Genomic DNA, 13,219 nt, shown 5'->3' with positions numbered 1-13,219 from the left:
TGTCCCAGTTATGACAACTAAAAATGTCTGCAGATATTGATAAATGTGCCTTGAAGGCAAAGTCACCTGTGACTGAGAGCCAGTGGTCTAGAGGAAGGATTCTCAAATTTGAGCCTGCATCAGAATCACAGACTGTGATTTAACTGTCGGACCTGTTAAAACACAGACTGTGAGGCCTATCTCCTAAGTTTCTGATTCAGTAGATTTTGGGTAGAGCCCCAGAATTTAAATTTCTAACACCTTCCCAAGTGATCCTGATACTGGCATTGGTCCATGAATTGGGCTTTGAAAACCATTGGTTTAGAGAAATAATTGAACATATTTTATGTCCTAGAACAATAGATGAAAATTCATATTGCACACTACTTAGGTATATCATTTTACTTTTGTAATTATAATTTACATTGTGCTTTAATTGATTGATAATATTACTTCATTACAAATTCTTAAAGCTTCTATAAACATTGTCATTAAAGAGTGCATTAGGCAGACATCAAACTACACTTTCACTACTTCTTCATAAAACGTGGTCACTAGAAAATAGCATAGATTAATTTTTAATAAAGCGAAATCGTATCTTCAGCTGTTGAGCATTGTGCCATGGAAAAACAAGATCTTTCAGTGCTATGAATTGGAAATGTGACCTGAAGGATCTTTTGTATTCAGAGTAACATCTTTACTGTCCTCCATGGCCTCATTTCAAGGCCATATTCTCCATATACACTGCTCAGCACCAGCTCAGCTTCCTAGTCCCTTGTCTTGAAGGTCCTTCACACCACTCCATGATCAGTTACATCTACAATCTGGCATTCCTCAAAGCTCCTTGAGAACTAATTGGGTTTAGTATTTTCAGATGCAAAACTATAAACTTGGAGAACTTTTTGGATCTGAAGAGAACCACTGAGGGACGCTTGTATTCTTTTGTACTTAGGACATCACAACTCCTAAGGATATCTTTTAAAAAATCTCTAAAATTTGGATATTTCATATGGCTTTGGAGATTTCAAATACAACATATGAGTTTTTTAAAGTGCCTCCTTAACCAGGTGAACAAAAATTAATATCATCAACAGTGGGACCTATCATGGGTCTCTGGATGTGATTCACCAATGAAGAAATAATAATGTTAATATATTACCATCTAAAATGCATAACCTGAAAAAAATCAAAATTTATAACCTGAATATGGTCAATAGGAAAAAATTAAATACCTCAGAAAAGAATACAAGAGCCAAAATTAAAGGACATTCTATAATACAACTGACATGTACATGTAAAAATGCTAAATATCATGAAAGAAGAAGGAAGGTGAAAGAAGTGTTCCAGAGAAAATGAATCTAAAAAATACAACATCTAAAAGCAATCTGAGGTTCAGGATTGGATACTACATCAGAAAAAAAAATTCCATAAAGGATACTATTGCCATAATTGGCAAAATTTGTACATGGTCAGTGTATTAGTTACTAGTAGTAGAGCAATATTAAATTTTCTGAATTTGATCATTATACTATGGTTATATAAGAGAATATACCTATACTTCCATGATACATGCTAAAATATTTGGAATAAATTGTCATAATATCTGTAGCCTACAGAAGAATTTAAAAGACTATATACAGAAAATATGGCAAACTCTAATTGGTGAATAGAGGTGAAGAGTATGTGTGTGTTTAATGTAATGCTCTTGCAATTTTTCTGAGTTTTTTTTTTAACAAAATAAAAGTTCAAATAGAAAAGAAAATGCTGGGACATACAGAAAAGGAGTTAAGATGGTGGAGCAGTAGGGGGTCCTATGCTTGCCTTGTCCCTCAAACACAGCTGTATAAATGCCAAATCACTCCAAACACCCAAGAAATTTATCTGAATGCTGAGAGAACAAACTGCAGAACCAGAGGGAGAAAAGAAGCCACACTGTGGAAGATAAAAGTTGTGGAGATATGACTGGGGAGAAAAGAACTGTGGGTGCTGCAGAGGGGAGGGATCCTTGATCTTGGAGAGAGGAGAAAGAGAGAGAGAAACAGAGAGAAGGTGACACACAGGAAATTGCACAAGAGAAACATTCCCCCAAAACCATTGACTAGGAAAAGTAGAGAGGCTGATTATCACAAGTTTTTACAAGCAAGGAAGCTCAAAGTCTGAAGTTTTAGGAGTCTGCACCACCCCCAGGTAAAGCCTGGCAGCAATAGTGGTACTCCTGTGGGGAAGGAGCCAGAGGCCCCGGAGTGGACAGTGTGGTTTGAGATCCTTTGGGTTGCACTGGAAAAGACAGTTCCCCTCTTGGAATGCATTTGGGAGATGTGGCACAGCCTCTCAGGAGGCAAAAATGCTGGCAGGCACCAATGTGCTGCCCTGTTCATTAACATAGGAGCAGAGACATCAGATGAGAGTAGCAAACCTTGGTGCTGGCTTCTTTTGGTGCTTTACCATGTAGTCTGAGCCCTTGTGTGATTGTGCAACTGCTTTTCTGGGACAAACTAGCACCAGCCACAGCATGGTAAGACCCTCCCCCAGATGATCAGTGTGAGTCCACAATGTGCCAGTCCCCAAAATTTGGAGTTGAAACCTAGCCATGCACCTGAGGTATATCACAGAACTGGCTTGGACACAGGATGAAGGCAGGGATCTAATAGAAGCCAGGGACACAAAGGGGAGATTCTTCACTCTTCTGTGAGGGCTTCCTGAACAGCAGCAGGCATGAATGCTCCTCTCCAGGGATGAGAAAGCCAGGGAAATAATATTTCCCCCTCTCCCATCAGCACTGCTGACAGACTTCCATGAGCAACACAGCACCCCAGTGGAGGCTGGAGCCATTTATACCATGCCCTGCACCCTGTGCTCTGCAGATGCTTCTGGACTAGGGCAAGTGTGCCTGAGAACCAGTGCAGCAGGCTCCTACCCTAGACGACCAGCACAAACCCTTGCACACACCAAGTCTACTGTTCATAGAGTGCTGAAAAGCTTCAGCTCTAGTGCATATAGGATCAGACTTATTTTAACAATGAGACCAAAGCATAACTAGTTAAAATGCCACACACTGGACAAAGTCCAAACACCCCACTGCAGGCAAGGAGAAACTCTGCAGAGGATCAACTGAGGGTAAGAGCAGCCAAAACACAAAAGCAGAGTACACACTCTGAAACACTTCCTGAAGCATCAGGCCCTGGACAGTATAGGACCTCTTCTTAACATAGCCGTTACTCTCAGGAGAAGGAAATAAAACAGGCTTTCCTAACACACACACACACACACACACACACACACACACAGTGACCTAGAAAAAAAAAAGATGGAGGAATTCACTCCAAAGGAAGAACAAGAAGAGGTCACAGCCAGTGATTTAATCAAAACATGTATGTAATATGCCTGAACCAGAATTTAAAACAACAATCTTAAAGATACTAGCTGGGCTTGAGAAAGGCATATAAGACACTACAGAGTCCCTTACTGCAGAGATAAAAGAACTAAAAACTAGTCAGGCAAAAATTTTAAAATACCATAACTGAGATGAAAAACTGATAGGATGTAATGACAACAAGGTTGGAAGAAGCAGAGGAATGAATAAGTGATAAAGAAGATAAAATTAGGGGAAATACTGAAGCTGAAAGAAGAGGGAAAGGAAAGTATCAAATCACAAATGTAGACTTAGAGAACTCTGTGACTACATGAAGCATAATAACATGAGTATCATAGAAGTCCCCAAAAAAGAGGAAAGGGGGAGCAAAAAGTTTATTTTAGCAAATTATAGCTGAAAATTTCCCTAATCTGGGGAAGGAAACAGACATCAAAATCCTGGAGGCACAGAAAAGTCTCATAAAAATCGACAAAAGCTGGCCAACACCAAGACATATTGTGCTAAATTTTACAAAATACACAGACAAGGAAAGAAGCCTGAAAGCAGTAGGGGAAAAAAGTCCTTAACCTATAAAGGAAGACAAACCAGGTTCACAGCAGAGCTCTCCACAGAAACCTGGCAGGCAAGAAGGGATTGGCATGATATATTCAAAGTACTGAATGGGATGGGGCACCTGGGTGGCTCAATCAGTTAAGCATCTAACTTCGGCTGAGGTCACACTGGACAAGACAGACTTAACAGATATATACAGAACATTTCACCCTAAAGCAGCAAAGTACACATTATTTTCTAGTGCACATGGAACATTCTCCAGAACAGATCACATACTGGTCACAAATCAGGCCTCAACAAGTACAAAAAGATTGAGATCATACCGTGCTTATTTTCAGACCACAACTCCATGAAACTTGAAGTCAACCACAGGAAAAATATCAGAAAGAACCACAAATACATGTAGGTTAAAGAACATCCTACTAAAGAATTAATGGGTTAACCAGGAAATTAAAGAAGAGATCTAAAATACAAGGAAGCAAATGAAAATGAAAACATGACAGTCCAAACACTTTGGGATGCAGCAAATGCAGTCCTAAGAGGGAAGTATGTAGCAATATAGACCTACATCAAGAAGCAAGAAAAGTCTCAAATACACAACCTAATCTTCCACCAAAAGGAGCTAAAAAAGGAACCTCAAATAAAGCCTAAAGCCAGCAGAAGAAGGTAAATAATAAATATTAAAACAGTAATAAATAATATAGAAACAAACAAAACCACACTACAACAGATCAATGAAACTAAGAGATGGTTCTTTGAAAGAATTAATAAAATTGATAAACCCCTAGCCAAACCTATCAAAAAGAAAAGAGAAAGGACGCAAATAAATAAAATCACAAATAAAAGAGTAAAGATGACAACCAATACCACAGAAATACAAATAATCATGAGAATATTATAAAAAATTATATGCCAAAAAACTGGGCAATCTGGAAAAAATGGACAAATTCCTAAAAACATATAAACCGCCAAACTGAAACAGGAAGAAATAGAAAAAAATTTTTGTTTAATTTTTACAACAATTTTCTTTTTAATATAATTTATTGTCAAGTTGTCTAACATACAGTGTATATAGTGTGCTCTTGGTTTTGGGGGTAGATTACCATGATTCATCGCTTACATACAACACCCAGTGTTCATCCCAATAAGTACCCTCCTCAATGCCCATCACCCATTTTCCCCTCTCCCCTGAAGAATTAGAAAATTTGAACTGACCCTTTACCAGCAAAGTAATTGAATAAGTAATCAAATATCTCCCAAGAAACAAAAGTCCAGGGCCAGATGGCTTCCCAGCAGAATTCTACCAGACATTTAAAGAAGAGTTGATACCTATTCCTCTCAAACTGTTCAAAAAAATAGAAATGGAAGGAAAACTTCCAAATTCATTCTATGAGGCCAGAATTACTTTCATTCCAAAACCAAAGACCTCACTAAAAAGGAGAATTATAGGCCAACATCCCTGATGAACATGGATGCAAAAATTCTCAACAAGATACTAGCAAATTGAATCCAACAGTACATGAAAAGAATGATTCACCATGGTCAAGTGGGATTTATTCCTGGCCTGCAGGGGTGGCTCAATATCCACAAATCAATCAAGGTGATACACCACATTAATTAAAGATAAGAACCATATAATTCTGTCAATAGATGCAGAAAAAGCATTTAACAAAATGCAGCATCCATTCTTGATAAAAACCCTCAACAGAGTAGGGACAGACGGAACATGCCTCAACATCATAAAGGCCATATATGAAAGACTTACAGCTAATATCATCCTCAATGGAGCAAACTGGTAGCTTCACCTCTACAGTCAGGAAAAAGACAGGGATGTTCACCCTCACCATTGTTATTTAACATAGTACTGGAAGTCCTGGCCTCAGCAAACAGACAACAAAAAGAAATAAAAGGCATCCAAATTGGCAAAGAAGTCAAACTTTCACTATTTTCAGATGACATACTTTACATAGAAAACCCAAAATACTCCACCAAACAATTGCTAGAAATGGGGTGTGTGAGTGGCTCAGTCAGTTAGGCATCCGGCTCCTGGTTTCAGCTCAGGTCATGATTTCACAGTTTGTGGGATCAAGACCTATGCTGACAATATGGAGCCTGCCTATAATTCTCTCTTCCTCTCTCTCTCTCTCTCTCTCTCTCTCTCTCTCTCTCTCTGCCCCTCCCCTGCTCATGCTCTCTCTCTCTCTCAAAATAAATAAAAAAACTTTTTTAAAAACCCAAAACAAAAAATTACTATAACTGATAAATGAATTCAGCAAAGTCCCAGGATATAAAATCAATGTACAGATATCTGTTGTATTTCTTTTTTTTTTTTTTTTTTAATTTTTTTTTTCAACGTTTATTTATTTTTGGGACAGAGAGAGACAGAGCATGAACGGGGGAGGGGCAGAGAGAGAGGGAGACACAGAATCGGAAACAGGCTCCAGGCTCTGAGCCATCAGCCCAGAGCCTGACGCGGGGCTCGAACTCACGAACCGCGAGATCGTGACCTGGCTGAAGTCGGACGCTTAACCGACTGCGCCACCCAGGCGCCCCATTGTTGTATTTCTATATACGAATGATGAAGCATCAGAAAGAGAAATCGAGGAATCAATCCCATTTATAATTGTACCAAAACCGTAAGATACTTAGGAATAAACCTAACCAAAGATGCGAAAGATCTGTACTCTGAAAACTATAAAACACTGATAAAGGAAACTGAATAAGACTCAAAGAAATAGAAATATATTCCATGCTAATGGACTGGAAGAACAATTGTTAAAATGTCTATACAGTTTAAAGCAATCTACACATTTAATGCAATCCTTACCAAAATACCAACAGCATTTTTCACAGAGCTAGAACAAATAACCCTCAAATTTGTATGGAACCACAAAAGACCCTAAATAGCCAAAGCAATACTGAAAAAGAAAAACAAAACTGGAGGCATCACAATTCCAGATTTCAAGCGATATTACAAAACTATAGTCATCAATACAGTATGCTACTGGCATAAAAACAGACATATAGATCAAAGGAACAGAGTAGAAAACCCAGAAATGGACCCACAACTCTATGGTCAACTAATTTTCAACAAAGCAGGAAATAATATCCAACAGAAAAAAGACAATCCCTTCAACAAATGGTGCTGAGAAAACTGGACAACATGCAGAAGAATGAAACTGGACTTTATTACCTACACAAAAATAAATTCAAAATGGATGTAAGACCTAAATGTGAGACAGGAAACCATCAAAATCCCACAGGAGAACACAGGCAGCAACCTCTTTGACATCAGCCATAGCAACTTCTCTCTAGATATGTCTCCTGAGGAAAGGGAAACAAAAGCAAAAATGAACCATTGGGACCTCATCAAGATAAAGAGCTTCTACACATCAAAGGAAACAATCAACAAAACTGAAAGACAGCTTATGGAATTGGAGAAGATATTTTCAAATGACATATCTGATCAAGGATTAGTATCCAAAGTCTATAAAGAACTTATCAAACTTAACACCCAAAAATAAATAATCCAGTTAAGAAACGAGCAGAAGACATGAACAGACATTTTTCCAAAGAAGACATACAGGTGGCTAATAGACACATGAAAAGATGTTCAACATCACTCATCATCAGGGAAATACAAATCAAAACCACCATGACATATCACCTCACACCTGCCAGAATGACTAAAATTAACAACTCAGGAAACAATAGATGTTAGGGAGGATGTGGAGAAAGGGAAACCCTAGTGCACTGTTGGTGGGAATGCAAACTGGTGCAGCTACTCTAGAGAACAGTATAGAGCTTCCTCAAAAACTTAAAATAGAACTTAAAATATTTCCTTAAAATTAGAACTACCTTGAGATCCAGCGATTGCACTACTAGATATTTACCCAAAGGACACAAAACTAGAAATTCAAAGGGCCACGTGCACCCCAAAGTTTATAGGACATTATCAACAATAACTAAACTACAGAAAGAGCCCAAATGTCTATCGAGCGATGAATGGATAAAGAAGTGGTGTTAAAGGGGCGCCTGGGTGGCTCAGTCAGTTAAGTGTCTGACTTGGGCTCAGGTCATGATCTCATAGTTTGTGGGTTCAAGCCCTGCTTTGGGCTCTATGCTGACAACTCAGAGCCTGGAGCCTGCTTCGGAATCTATGTTTCCTTCTCTCTCTGCCCCTCCCCCGATCATGCGCTCGTGCTCTTTCTCTGTCTCTCAAAAATAAAATAAATGTTAAAAAATTTTTAAAAAAGAAGGTGGTATACACACACACACACACAATGGAATACTACTCAATGACAAAAAAGAATGAAATCTTAACATTTGCAACCATATGGATGGAACTAGAGTGTATTATGCTAAGTGAAATAAGTCAGAGAAAGACAAATATTATATGATTTCACTCATATGTGGAATTTAAGAAACAAAACAGATAAACATAGGGGAAGGGGAAAAAAGGTAAGCAAACCAAACTGACTTTTAATGATAGGGAACAAATTAGGGTTGATGGAGGGAGGTGCATGGGGGATGGGTTGAATAGGTGATGAGGATTAAAGAGGGCACTTGTGATGAGCCCTGGGTGTTATATGTATGCACTAAATTCTACACCTGAAACCAATATTACATCATATCTGAACTAACTAGAACTTAAATAAAAACTCAAAAAAAAAGAAAAGAAAATACTGTCTGTTGTAGTTAAGATTAATTTTCACATTTTTCAATGATTCAATAGGTAAATAATATCACACTTTTTGAGACTTTGTCAGTTTTCCCTGAGTATCTTTTTGTGTGTCACAAGACTCATAATTTTCAGAATCAGTGTATTTGAACCTCAGTCATAACTCTCCATTATTACAGCTTCAGCCTGTAGAACATCCTGTTCATCTGGTCTTTAATTCCTAATTCTTTGGACATGGCCTCATTAATGTTTGAAAGCTTTCTTGCTTTCTGACACATAAAATGGCTCAATGTACTTCGCATTTCTATACAGGTAAACATAGAATCAATCACTCAGTCAAGAGGTCTTGGTTCTGAGCACCTGGATGGCTCAGTCAGTTGAGCATCCAACTTCGGCTCAGGTCATGATCTCATGGCCCATGGGTTCAAGCCCCATATCAGGCTCCCTGCTGTCAGTGCAGAGCCTGCTTCAGATCATCTGTCTCCCTTTCTCTGCCCCTTCATCCCTCTCTCTCTCAAAAATAAATAAACAAGAAAGAAGAAAAAGAAGGAAAGAAAGAAAGAAAGAAAGAAAGAAAGAAAGAGGGAGGGAGGGAGGGAGGGGGGGAGGGAGGGAGGGAGGGAGGAAGGAAGGAAGGAAGGAAGGAAGGAAGGAAGGAAGGAAGGAAAGCATAAGAGGCACATTCAGTCCAGAGTCAATAGGCATACAGGTTTTAGCAAACACAGCTCAGGGCTATTATTTATCAGAGCTAGATGATGCAATGCTTTGCTGGTTGACCCTTGATTCTATACTGATTTTTTGCTAAGCGTATTGCCAGCGTGAGGACTACTGCAACACGAGGCAGTTAGGAAGGGTACTGGGGACTGAGAGCAACTGTAGCTGACTCTTGGAAGAGCAGAGGGCCTCACACAAAGATGGCAAACTGTAGTCACATTTTGTAACATGTCCCATCCCACCCCCTCCCCATGCCAGGACAGGCAACAGTAATGTCCTTTTTAAAAGTGTGAAGAGGAACTCTCAAACTCAAAGATGAAAAGAAAACCAGGAATAACTAAAGACATGACAACCAGAGAGAGGAATGAAACTCACCTGTAGATGAAGTCACACCTGCTAAGAGAGAAACAGAGCAATTAGAAGACCTCAAATAAGCCTAACTGTGCTATTTGTTACGTGCATAAAAAAGAATCACGTATAGATTTTGGAAATGAAATACTGGAACTCTGAATAAAAAATCTCAATAGAGGGAGTGAACAGCAAAGTGGCAAAGTGGATAGAGTTGACAATCACAAAGCTGGAAGATCTAGAAGATTCTCTCAGAACACAACCTGAAAATGAAGACGAGATGGAAAACACGAAAGAAAAGAGAAGCGAACAACGCTGACAAGTCTTAACATCCATCCAAATGGAATTCCAAAAAATGAGAACAGAGCAAATGGGGTGATACAAACAATTTAAAAGGAAAAAGAGGAAAGAGGTAGCAGAAGCAGCAGATTTTCAAAAAATGAAGAATGCCTTCAGATTGAAAGAACTCACTTAAAAGCTGAGTGTGAAAAGAACTCATTAGATATATTACTATGGAATTGCCAGCATCAATGATGCTGACAAGATATGATAAGCCTCCAGAAAGAGGGAGCAGGCTGGTTATGTTCAGAAGAATAACAATCACACTGACTTCAGGGTCCTCATGAGCAGCCCCAGATACTTACCAGAGAAGTGATAACATTTAAGTTCTCAGGAAAGGTTCAGCTCTAATGATAAGGTTTAATTTAAGGCCAACTACAGTCATAAAGACAGGCAAAACACTTAATTAGAAGGACAGATTAAAATAATTTTTGCACATACAGTAACTTGGAAAGCTTAACACAGAGAGTCTTTTAAAATGAGGTATAATTGGGGCACCTGGGTGGCGCAGTCCGTTAAGCGTCCGACTTCAGCCAGGTCACGATCTCGCGGTCCATGAGTTCGAGCCCCGCGTCAGGCTCTGGGCTGATGGCTCAGAGCCTGGAGCCTGTTTCCGATTCTGTGTCTCCCTCTCTCTCTGCCCCTCCCCCGTTCATGCTCTGTCTCTCTCTGTCCCAAAAATAAACGTTGAAAAAAAATTAAAAAAAAATTAAAAAAATAATAAAATGAGGTATAATTTACAAACACACAGATCTTAGGTTGTAGTTCAGAGAGTTGAAACAAGCTTACACTCTTGAAACCTGCATCCCTTCCAAAAAATAGAACAATTCTATCACCTCTGAAAGTTCTTTTATGCCCCCTTGCCAGTCAATTCACAGCCTTACTAGACACAACCATGGTTAAGATTTCCTTAGTGATTCGTTTTTCAAGTTCTTGAACTTCATAAAATTAGCACCACATACTGGGTACCATTTTATGCCTGAGATTTCCATTCACCAAAATGCTTGTGAGACACATCAGTGCTGTTGCACATCTCAGTATTTCACTTAGTGTATTGCTGATAATGTCCCATTATATCCCATCATCTATGGGTATGATCTGTTCACCCACAGGCCCATGTCACAACGGATAGCTCCATCAAACTGGATTGCAATATTTTGCATTCTAAACTAGATAAATATTGGAAAAGACAAGTCCAGTTAATTCTGTACTATTTTCAGTAGGGATAGCCTGACTTTCCTCAGCAACCATATGATCAGTCCCCACATGATTGTTTAGGGGCGCCTGGATGGCTCAGTCAGTGAAGCCACCAACTTCAGCTCAGCTCATGATCTCACGGTTCATGAGTTCGAGCCCTGTGTAGGGCTCTGTGCTGACAGCTCAGAACCTGGAACCTACTTCAGATTCTGTGTCTCCCTCTCTCTCTGCCCCTTCCCCACATGTGTTCTTGCACACTCTCTCAAAAATAAACAAACATTAAAAAAATAAGCATTTGAAAAGAGTTTATTGGGTAACAGAGTAGGGAGAGGAAGACACAGGAAGACCCACTGCTCCCCCTCTCAATTCAGAGTCCCCTGAGCTGTGAAGGGGACTGTTTTTTTTTTTCTTACACGGCTCTGGTAGGAGGTCCGTGACAGAACTCCATACAAGTGGGGCCACATCTGGGCCTGGCTGTGTGGGGCTGGCTGTATAAAGATGGCCAGCCTACTTTCAGTTACTTCGTGTGACCCTGAAGACAGGAGATGGATGGCCGAGTTGTGGATCTGGGTCAGGGGTTCTTGTGAAACACTGGTTCCAGCTCCTCTACAAGCTCCCCAGGGGGCATACTGGCAGCCACCTGCAAGGACTGGAGGCTGTCCACCTGCAGTGGTAGGGCAAAGTTGATGGCAGGGTTGATGGCCAGGCTCAAGGGTGAATGTGGACCTCGCTGGACCAGTTCTGTCCCCAAGTCCTTCCAGTAGCTTCTGGCAGCGGGCCAGCTGGGCCTTAAGTCAGTCTTCACATTGACATAAATGTCACTGGGCCTCCGGGGCAGTCAGTGGGGGAACTGCTTCCGAAGAGTGTGCTCCACCAGGTCCAGTTCTGTCTCAAGGGTCCCACGGGGCTCTCAGTTTCCTGTCGTGCTGGGTGCCTCTCTCCAGTCCACTGCCTTGTCCTCCACATTCACACAGCCCACTCACCCCTTTCCACAACTGGCCACTCAGCGTGGTGTGCATGACCCCGGGACCCCAGGAGGGGAAAAGAAGGAAAGAAAGCACGTAATGGGAAGCCCTGGGCTCTAGAGCCAGCTGCCGGGAGTGTGCACGAATTGGATGGATTCTTAAGAAATGCAAATATAGAAGACCTCTCTCTGTAGCTAATGTTTCATTCTCTCCTAGTCTTAGGAGCATACAACTACTGAGGATATTTAAAATGAACAGAATTTTGGACATTTCACATGGCTTTATCAGTGTCATTCTACCGCCACCTCTCCTTGCGTCAGAAAACACAATCTCGTGAGGTGGACACCACTAGCCAAGCCATCCAAGTCACCAACATCCTGTGCTTTGATGCGATGCATTGAGAAAAACACAATCTTGAGTTTGTACATCAAGTACGTCCCGCATAACTTGAATCGATTAATGAGTGAACATTCAAACCCAAATTGGGGGTATTCTGAAAAACACTGGCCTACACTTTTCAAAAACATCAACATCATGAATGAAAATGAAAATGTGAAAAACAGTCTCAGGTTAGAGAGGGCTAAAGTGATTGCAGTTAAGTGCAAAGTGTGTCAACAGATAAGAAGCTGCCAGAAAAATAAATTGCTATAAAGGGCATTATTGAGATAAATTAGAAAAATTTTAATATGGACTATGTATTAATAATACTGTTAATTATATTGTATTAAAGCCAAGTTTTCTGATTAAAGCCAACTGTTTTGCGGTTATATAAGAAAATATCACTGTATTTATACACTAGTTAGGGGCTAAAGGATCATGACGCCTAAAAATGTGCCAAATGTTGATGATTTTGAATCCAAATGAAGAGTACCAGGCTGTTCAATTTACAACTCATGGACTTCATTAGGTCTGAAATTCTTCAAACATACAATCGTAACAACAACAAAAAAGCTATTTAGCATTAGAAATCTTCTGATTTTTAAAAATGAAATAAATGAACCAACAATACTCATCAACTTTTTTTAGACCCATTCATGTTTTCTTTCTGTAACTTTCTGTGGATCATTGTGG

General features: G+C 39.9%; 1 pseudogene; it reads right to left on the bottom strand.

Annotated features, from left to right (window-relative positions):
* Positions 1-9,898: 9,898 nt before the first annotated feature.
* LOC124506084 (ribonuclease P protein subunit p20-like) lies at positions 9,899-12,202 on the bottom strand (annotated as a pseudogene).
* Positions 12,203-13,219: the final 1,017 nt, after the last annotated feature.

This window comes from Lynx rufus, unplaced genomic scaffold (assembly GCF_022079265.1).
Source record: "Lynx rufus isolate CCGP_SWC_20201006 ecotype Redwood Valley unplaced genomic scaffold, mLynRuf1.p SCAF_9, whole genome shotgun sequence".
NCBI lineage: Eukaryota > Metazoa > Chordata > Mammalia > Carnivora > Felidae > Lynx > Lynx rufus.
This window is presented reverse-complemented; position numbering and strand designations above follow the sequence as displayed.